Source organism: Dermacentor variabilis, chromosome 5, assembly GCF_050947875.1.
Source record: "Dermacentor variabilis isolate Ectoservices chromosome 5, ASM5094787v1, whole genome shotgun sequence".
Taxonomy (NCBI): domain Eukaryota; kingdom Metazoa; phylum Arthropoda; class Arachnida; order Ixodida; family Ixodidae; genus Dermacentor; species Dermacentor variabilis.
Window position 1 is genome coordinate 35,635,840 of NC_134572.1, and position 8,520 is coordinate 35,644,359.

Consider the following 8,520-nt stretch of genomic DNA (forward strand, 5'->3'; position numbering starts at 1 on the left):
CAGCTCGCTGACAGGAAAAATGCATGTTCAAGGGTGTCTGATTCCGGCATTTTTTCAAAACAACAATTTTCCAGAGGCTTAAGTACTCTATTGACATTGCAGACCAGACGTAAGAGAGAGTTCTTCAATACATAGCTCATGAAGTTGTTTAACAGTTGCTAGCGTGCTTATGGTTATTTTGATGCCCATTTCGAGCTTTCTTGAAGAAATCCTAAATGGGGAGAACTATTACTGTCTAAAAATACTGTTGAGCTGGCCAACCTTTCCAGCCGTGCTTCACCCTTCATTTTGGCTGAATAAACGTACACTCGCCAAATGAAAAAAAATTCAAAACACAGATTGACGTTTCGGCGCCCAATACGGGTGCCTTGTTCACAATGAACGAATGCATGTTGGTCTCTATTATATACGCGTCGGAAGACGTAATGCGCTTGCGTACAACTCAGGGAGGGGTCCCCGTGTCCGGTTTATTGTGTTAGTAGTAGATTGTATGCAGAATGATTGCAGAATTAGGCTATAGCAGCATCGCAATGATGTAGCCAAAGGACACACGGTCTCCAGCGCCCTGGCAGAGCATCACGAAAAGACTGGACACAGTATTAACTAACATTCGGCTTCTATCATCGAAAGAGAGAAAAAATTATCATCCCGATTGCTCCTTGAATCATTCTGCATACAATCTACTACTAACACGATAAACCGGACACGGGGACCCCTCCCTGAGTTGTATGCAAGCGCATTACGTCTTCCGACGCGTATTTTATAAAGTCCACCATGCATTCGTTCATTGTGAACAAGGCACCCGTATTAGGCGCCGAAACGTCAATGTGTGTTTTGAATTTTTTTAGTCGGCGAGTGTACGTTTATTCAGCCATGTTCTTTCCTCGCCAGACGAGTTTTCGTCAAACCCTAGACTTCACCCTTCATTTTGTGTACAAAAGTGTTAACATCAAAAACTATTCTGATAGTCTCTCTAAAGATTGGTTTTCTTGTTTTAGATAGCGTTGCGCTTTAACCAACCCGGTAAAGAACAACCACTTTTATTGAACCCCTTGAAGAACCAAAACACAGTGTGGCTAAAATTAGTTTCAAAATTAGATGGAAGAAAAATTTCCTCCAAAACCTTCAGACGCAATATTTCGTCGTACCTTCTGTTGCGTTTCGCCTGCGACACGCGGTTTTGCCGGCGCGACTGCGGCGGGGCGGCAGACATTTTGGCCCGTTCGGCGTCGCCGCAACGCTCCCCGCCAGACGTTTCCAGGCGTTTCCAGGCGCGACTGCGGCGGGGCGGCAGACATTTTGGCCCGTTCGGCGTCGCCGCAACGCTCCCCGCCAGGCGTTTCCAGGCGTTTCCAGGCGCGACTGCGGCGGGGCGGCAGACATTTTGGCCCGTTCGGCGTCGCCGCAACGCTCCCCGCCAGGCGTTTCCAGGCGTTTCCAGGCATGTTCCGATGCCACGTGTCTTCATGTGCGTGTGTGAGTGTATGTGCCATTGTGCCCGAACGGCGGCGATGCGACAGCAGGGGGTCACCCTCTCCTCCCAGTCTTTGTGCCCGACCGGCGGCGCTACGACAGTGTGCGTCACCATTAGCCCATTGTACAATCACGTGCTCGTCTATTGAGGGGTTCCTTCTTGCCCTCAACTGCGAGAGTATAAAAATAGCTGCCCCCGGACGCCAAAAGGGGGGCTCCGATTTCTTCTGTTGAGTAAAGTGCTCTCCCGTCTCTCTACTTCGGTCAACCTGACCGCCAACTCTTTGCGATGTTAAAATAAACAAGTTGTTTTGTTGTTACCAGTCGACTCATGCTTTGCCGGGACCTTCGGATGCTTCCAGTTGTACCCCAGGCCGCCAGGCCAACGCTACCCTTGGGGCTTGCGACCCAGGTACAACCACGGGCGTCAGCGCCGAGTTCCCAACAACCGATGCCATCGGTGGGATCCAAACAACTGTCTGCCAGCGGTGAGATCGCGACAACGGAGGCCAGCAGCGAAGAGATGCAGTTGACTGTATGCTGAACAGCTCAACAACGATCCGGGAGCAGTGCAACGAGCCCTGTGTGATGACTGGTTGCCTGCAGCGGAACGACTGCGCTGGACTCTTGGCTGCGAGGTTTGGTGAGTGCGGGACTTTCTTCTTCTGAGCTTTGCCAGGCTTTTGTTAGTGTCAGAAACAGAGCTGGTAATTGTGGTTGTCGTTGCTGCCGGGTTAGTTTGCGGCAAGACAATATTAGGCAGTAGAGAAAGCAGCATTCAGAGCAGCCATGGATTTGAAGTCGTTGCGCAAACCGAAATTGCTGGAGCTTGCAAGAGAGTTGGGTCTGGATGTCTCAGACAAACTAAGAAAACCTGAACTGCTAAAGGCTATTCTTGAGTTAGAGGCTGAGGATGACGAGCTGTCGGAATGCCTTGAGACCATTGAGGAGAGGGAGACTGCAAAAAGACAGGAGCGCGAACTTAAAGAGCAAAAAGAAAAAGAAGAGCGTGAACGTAAAGAACAGAAAGAAAAAGAAGAGCGTGAACGTAAAGAACAGAAAGAGCGAGAGCAACAAGAGCGTGACCGTCAACACGCTTTGGAAATGAAGCGTCTTGAGGTAGAGATGGAACGCGCTCGTAATGGAAGTCAGGCACACGGTGCAGGAGAACGCGTATTGTTCAAAATGACTGACCTGATGCGGCCGTTTAAGCTTGGAGAGGACATTGGTTTGTTCCTGGTTAACTTTGAGCGAACGTGCGAGAAGCAGGGGTTCTCTCGGGAAACGTGGCCACAGCGCTTGCTCACTTTGTTACCCGGCGAGGCGGCCGACGTAGTCGCTCGCTTGGATAGAGAGGAGGCAGAGGATTTCGACACAGTGAAATCGAGTCTTCTAAAAAAGTACCGGCTGTCTGCGGAGGCGTTCCGTCGGAAGTTTCGGGAAAATGAGAAAGGCAAAAGTGAGTCATATACAGAGTTTGCGTATAGGCTTATGTCGAACATGCAGGAGTGGCTCAAAGAAGAGAAAGCGTTTGGTGACCACGATAAAGTTCTGCAGTGCTTCGGGCTAGAACAGTTTTATAGTCGGTTACCGGAGAACGTGCGATACTGGGTCTTGGATAGGCCAGACGTTTGTACGGTGGCTAAAGCCGCTGAGCTAGCCGAGGAGTTTGTGACGCGTCGGGCTCGCGGAGCTAAGGACGGTCAAAAGGGTGAATTTGGCTTGAAGTTTGAGAGGCCGAAGTTCACACCCATGAGAGCAAAGGGGAACACGCGTAGTGCGGATGCGAGTGGAAGCAGTGCGACCGAACCTAAGGAGACGGCGGCAGCCGAAGCCGAACGCAGAAAGCGGTTCGAGATGAGGCAAGCGCGCGTTTGTTATACGTGCCAGAAGCCGGGTCACTTTTCGGCGCAGTGTCCGGAAACAACACCAAAAGTTGTGTTTTTTTCAATAGGCAGCACTGACGAGAACATGAAGCTTCTCGAGCCTTACATGCGAGACCTCCTCGTGAACGGGAAAGAGTGCCGAGTGCTTCGCGATTCCGCAGCTACGATGGATGTAGTTCACCCGTCTTACGTAGAACCCCATATGTTCACGGGCGAGTGCGCATGGATCAAGCAAGCCGTGGAAGCTCATAGCGTGTGTCTGCCAGTAGCAAAGGTGCTTATTGAAGGACCTTTCGGAGCGCTTGAGACGGAGGCGGCAGTGTCATCTATGCTGCCACCCCAGTACCCGTACCTATTTTCAAACAGGTCCGATCACCTCCTGCGCGAGAAGGGGCTTTTGTTTGGTGAAGCTAGTGTTCAGGCCTTAACCAGATCGAAGGTTCGGGAGCTCGCTGCAAAGGCGGTAGTTGCGGGGCCGACGTTATCAAACAACGAAAAAGGGTCAGAGGCGCAGCAAGCTGATATTCAGAGCACGCCCGAACTGAATAAAATTGAGTCTGTAGCGTTGAAGGCGCCAGATACTGGAGAGGAAATGCCCGATAAGGGAAAGTTAGAAGAGCTATCTACAGATTTGCTCATCGCGCCTACGTCAGACGGACTTGATAGGTTGCTAAAAGTCAGCCGGTCGGCTTTGATAGCCGAGCAAAAGAAGGATGGCAGCCTAGAAAACATTCGCTGCAATGTCAAGGAAGGTATCGCCAGGAAAAATGCGCGTTTTGTGGAAAGAGGTGGAGTCCTGTACCGGAAGTATCTAGACCGCAGAGGAGTGGAGTTCGATCAGCTGATCGTGCCTCAATGCTATCGTCAGGATCTGTTGCGCTTGACGCACGGGGGTTCGTGGTCCGGACACCTAGGAGTTAAGAAAACTAAGGACCGTCTCTTGCAAGAGTACTATTGGCCAGGGTGTTTTCGGGACGCAGACCATTTCGTGAGGACATGTGACACTTGTCAGCGGGTGGGCAAACCAGGGGACAAATCAAGGGCGCCGTTGAAATTGGTACCTATCATAACGGAGCCTTTTAGACGGCTCGTTATTGATACAGTGGGACCTCTGCCGGTAACAGCCACGGGGTACAGACACATTTTGACTGTGATCTGCCCAGCGACAAAGTTCCCTGAAGCAGTGCCGCTTAAAGAACTCAGCTCAGTTGAGATAGTCAATGCACTACTGTCCATATTTGTGCGAGTTGGTTTTCCTGCGGAAATCCAATCAGATCAGGGCACAGTGTTTACTAGCGCTTTGACGACAACTTTTCTCGAAAGGTGTGGGGTAAAGCTGCTACACAGCTCAGTGTACCACCCACAGTCGAATTCCGTTGAGAAGCTCCACTCCGTCATGAAGCGCGTGTTGAGAGCGTTGTGTTTTGAACATCGAACTGACTGGGAGCTGTGTCTGCCTGGGGTGATGTTTGCTTTAAGGACCGCGCCGCATGCGGCTACGGGGTTTTCGCCAGCTGAACTGGTGTACGGTCGCTCGCTTCGATCTCCGCTTCGCATGCTTCGAGAATCGTGGGAAGGTAGGGGCGACGACCCAGTCGTGGTGGAGTACGTACTTAAGCTCCTCGAACGCTTAAGAAGGGCACAGGAGTTGTCAGGTGAAGCAATGACAAAGGCCCAGCAGAGGGCCAAGGTTTATTATGATCGGACAGCCAGGGCCCGTCGTTTTGAGGTGGGCGATGAGGTCATGATATTGCGCACATCGCTAAACAACAAACTAGACGTGCAGTGGGAGGGCCCAGCACGAATTGTTCAGAAACTGTCGGACGTTAACTACGTGGTAAGTCTGCCAGGAAAGCGGAAAGCACAGCAAGTTTACCACTGTAATCTGCTCAAACCTTATAGACAAAGGGAAGCAGTGGTGTGCATGATGGTAAACGTTCCTGAAGAGCTTCCGGTCGAGCTTCCGGGACTAGGCTCAGTGACGAACAGGGAAGACACCGGTCAAGTCATTAGTGACCTTATCAGTAAAGCACCGCTGTCGCCCGAGCAGAAAACCGAACTACACCAGCTATTACAAGAGTTTCAAGGTCTGTTCTCTGAGAGGCCTGGTAGGACTTCTGTACTTACTCATGATATAGAACTTACCTCCCCAGAGCCAGTACGATCCAAGGCGTATCGGGTGTCACCCCGCCAGAGCGATATTATGGAGGCTGAGGTAAAGAAAATGCTACAGCTCGGTGTTATTGAGGCAGGTGAGAGTGATTATACCTCCCCTTTGATTTTAGTTGAGGTACCGGGCAAGGAACCTCGTCCTTGCGTCGACTACCGCAGGCTTAATTCCATCACTAAGGATCAAATTTATCCGATCCCTAACATCGAGGAGCGCCTTGAGAAAGTTAGTAGCGCTCAGTTTATTTCCACCCTAGATCTTGTCAGGAGTTATTGGCAGGGTCCACTTACAGTAGAGGCTAGTAGGTATGCGGCGTTAATTTCACCAATGGGAACATTCCGTCCTAAAGTGTTGAGTTTTGGTTTGAAGAACGCGCCATACTGTTTTTCAAGCCTCATGGATAAAGTGTTGCGGGGACAGCAAGAATTCGCTTTACCGTATCTAGACGACGTAGCGATATTCTCCGCATCCTGGTCTGAGCATATGGCACACTTGCGGGCAGTGCTAACCCGCCTGCGCGAAGCGGGCTTGACAGTAAAGGCTCCTAAGTGCCAGTTAGCACAGGCCGAGGTTGTCTACCTCGGTCACGTGATTGGTCAGGGTCGTCGCCGCCCCTCTGAAATAAAAGTGGCCGCTGTGCGAGACTTTCCGCAACCGCGCACAAAGACCGATATTCGGTCGTTCTTAGGTGTCGCCGGCTACTATCAGAGGTACATCCCCAGGTACTCTGATATCGCGGCTCCCCTGACGGATGCTCTAAGAAAGTCAGAGCCTCAAACAGTCGTCTGGGACGAGACAAAGGAAAGAGCTTTTAGCGCCCTAAAGAGTGCCCTAACAAACCAGCCTGTGCTACGATCGCCAGACTATACAAAAGGGTTCATTGTTCAGTGCGATGCTAGTGAGCGAGGCATGGGCGTTGTACTGTGCCAACGGGAAAAGGGAGAAGTAGAACACCCCGTCCTGTATGCTAGTCGTAAGCTGACCAGTCGTGAGCAGGCGTATAGCGCCACCGAGAAAGAGTGTGCATGTCTCGTGTGGGCCGTTCAGAAATTGTCATGCTATCTAGCCGGCTCGAGGTTTATCATTGAGACGGATCACTGCCCTCTCCAATGGCTGCAGACCATCTCTCCCAAAAATGGCCGCCTCCTGCGCTGGAGCCTCGCTTTACAACAATATTCCTTTGAGGTGCGTTACAAAAAGGGGAGTCTCAACGGTAACGCCGATGGCTTAAGTCGAAGCCCCTAACGTAGGAATCAGCCTCAAAATTGTTGGTTACTGATGTTTTTCTTCCTGAGGCAGGATTTTTTTAACATATTGCTTTTGTTTAGTGTTTCAAAGTGATGATATGCTTTCTAGTGCAATTTTCCAATTTGTGGACGCGTTCTGAGTGATGCTAGACTACTGTAAGGAACTAGGCAGTGGTATAAAAAGGGGAAAGAGCCTGGCAGGGCTTAGTGAGGGTTGTGCCGTGCTTGCTGACTGAGCGGTTGAGTTTCAGCGTAGTTCTAACGCTTGCCGGGAACGAGAACAAAAATGTGAACTCTCCCGAAGTCACTTTGCAGTGTCCCGTGCGAACCTGAACGAGAGAACGAGGCCTTCTCTGTGCGCTGCGCTCAAGAAACATCGAGGGACGCCCGACTTCGGTTATGAGCATCATCGAGCGACATCCCTCCGGACAGCGGATGCAGTCCCCTGTCCATCGGGATCTCCTTCCCCCGGCGGGGCGGTCTGTTGCGTTTCGCCTGCGACACGCGGTTTTGCCGGCGCGACTGCGGCGGGGCGGCAGACATTTTGGCCCGTTCGGCGTCGCCGCAACGCTCCCCGCCAGGCGTTTCCAGGCGTTTCCAGGCGCGACTGCGGCGGGGCGGCAGACATTTTGGCCCGTTCGGCGTCGCCGCAACGCTCCCCGCCAGGCGTTTCCAGGCGTTTCCAGGCGCGACTGCGGCGGGGCGGCAGACATTTTGGCCCGTTCGGCGTCGCCGCAACGCTCCCCGCCAGGCGTTTCCAGGCGTTTCCAGGCATGATCCGATGCCACGTGTCTTCATGTGCGTGTGTGAGTGTATGTGCCATTGTGCCCGAACAGCGGCGATGCGACAGCAGGGGGTCACCCTCTCCTCCCAGTCTTTGTGCCCGACCGGCGGCGCTACGACAGTGTGCGTCACCATTAGCCCATTGTACAATCACGTGCTCGTCTATTGAGGGGTTCCTTCTTGCCCTCAACTGCGAGAGTATAAAAACAGCTGCCCCCGGACGCCAAAAGGGGGGCTCCGATTTCTTCTGTTGAGTAAAGTGCTCTCCCGTCTCTCTACTTCGGTCAACCTGACCGCCAACTCTTTGCGATGTTAAAATAAACAAGTTGTTTTGTTGTTACCAGTCGACTCATGCTTTGCCGGGACCTTCGGATGCTTCCAGTTGTACCCCAGGCCGCCAGGCCAACGCTACCCTTGGGGCTTGCGACCCAGGTACAACCACGGGCGTCAGCGCCGAGTTCCCAACAACCGATGCCATCGGTGGGATCCAAACACTTCCTGTTCATCATTGAAACCGCGTTTGTGCGGCAGAAACCTCAATTCAAACTAAAAAGCTATAGTTTTTCAACAAATAAATCAGTAATGGTCGAGAGAAAACATGATTTAAGTAAAGGTTTCGTAGTGGCAGCAAGTAGAGTTCTTCACCACGGCCACGAGCCCGCCAGGTACCATGGCTATTGAAGCCAATGCCTTAGGTCCTCCACTCCACAGTAGAGGTGGTTAAAATGTGCTTATGGTAAGATGTAGAGGAAAGTGGCTGAGACAACGCTTCGCGTATTGGCATGGACGGCTGGAAATATTTCTGCGGTTCGTCAAGAAATATCTGGGCGTGATGGGCGTCGACTAGCCATTACAATTTGCCTGCATTTACTCGCCAAGTCTAAGCACGTTCGTACAGCCCTTGCAAATAAATACAGAAGCCCACACGTATTTTTTACTGTTCAATAAGAAAGAAAATCCT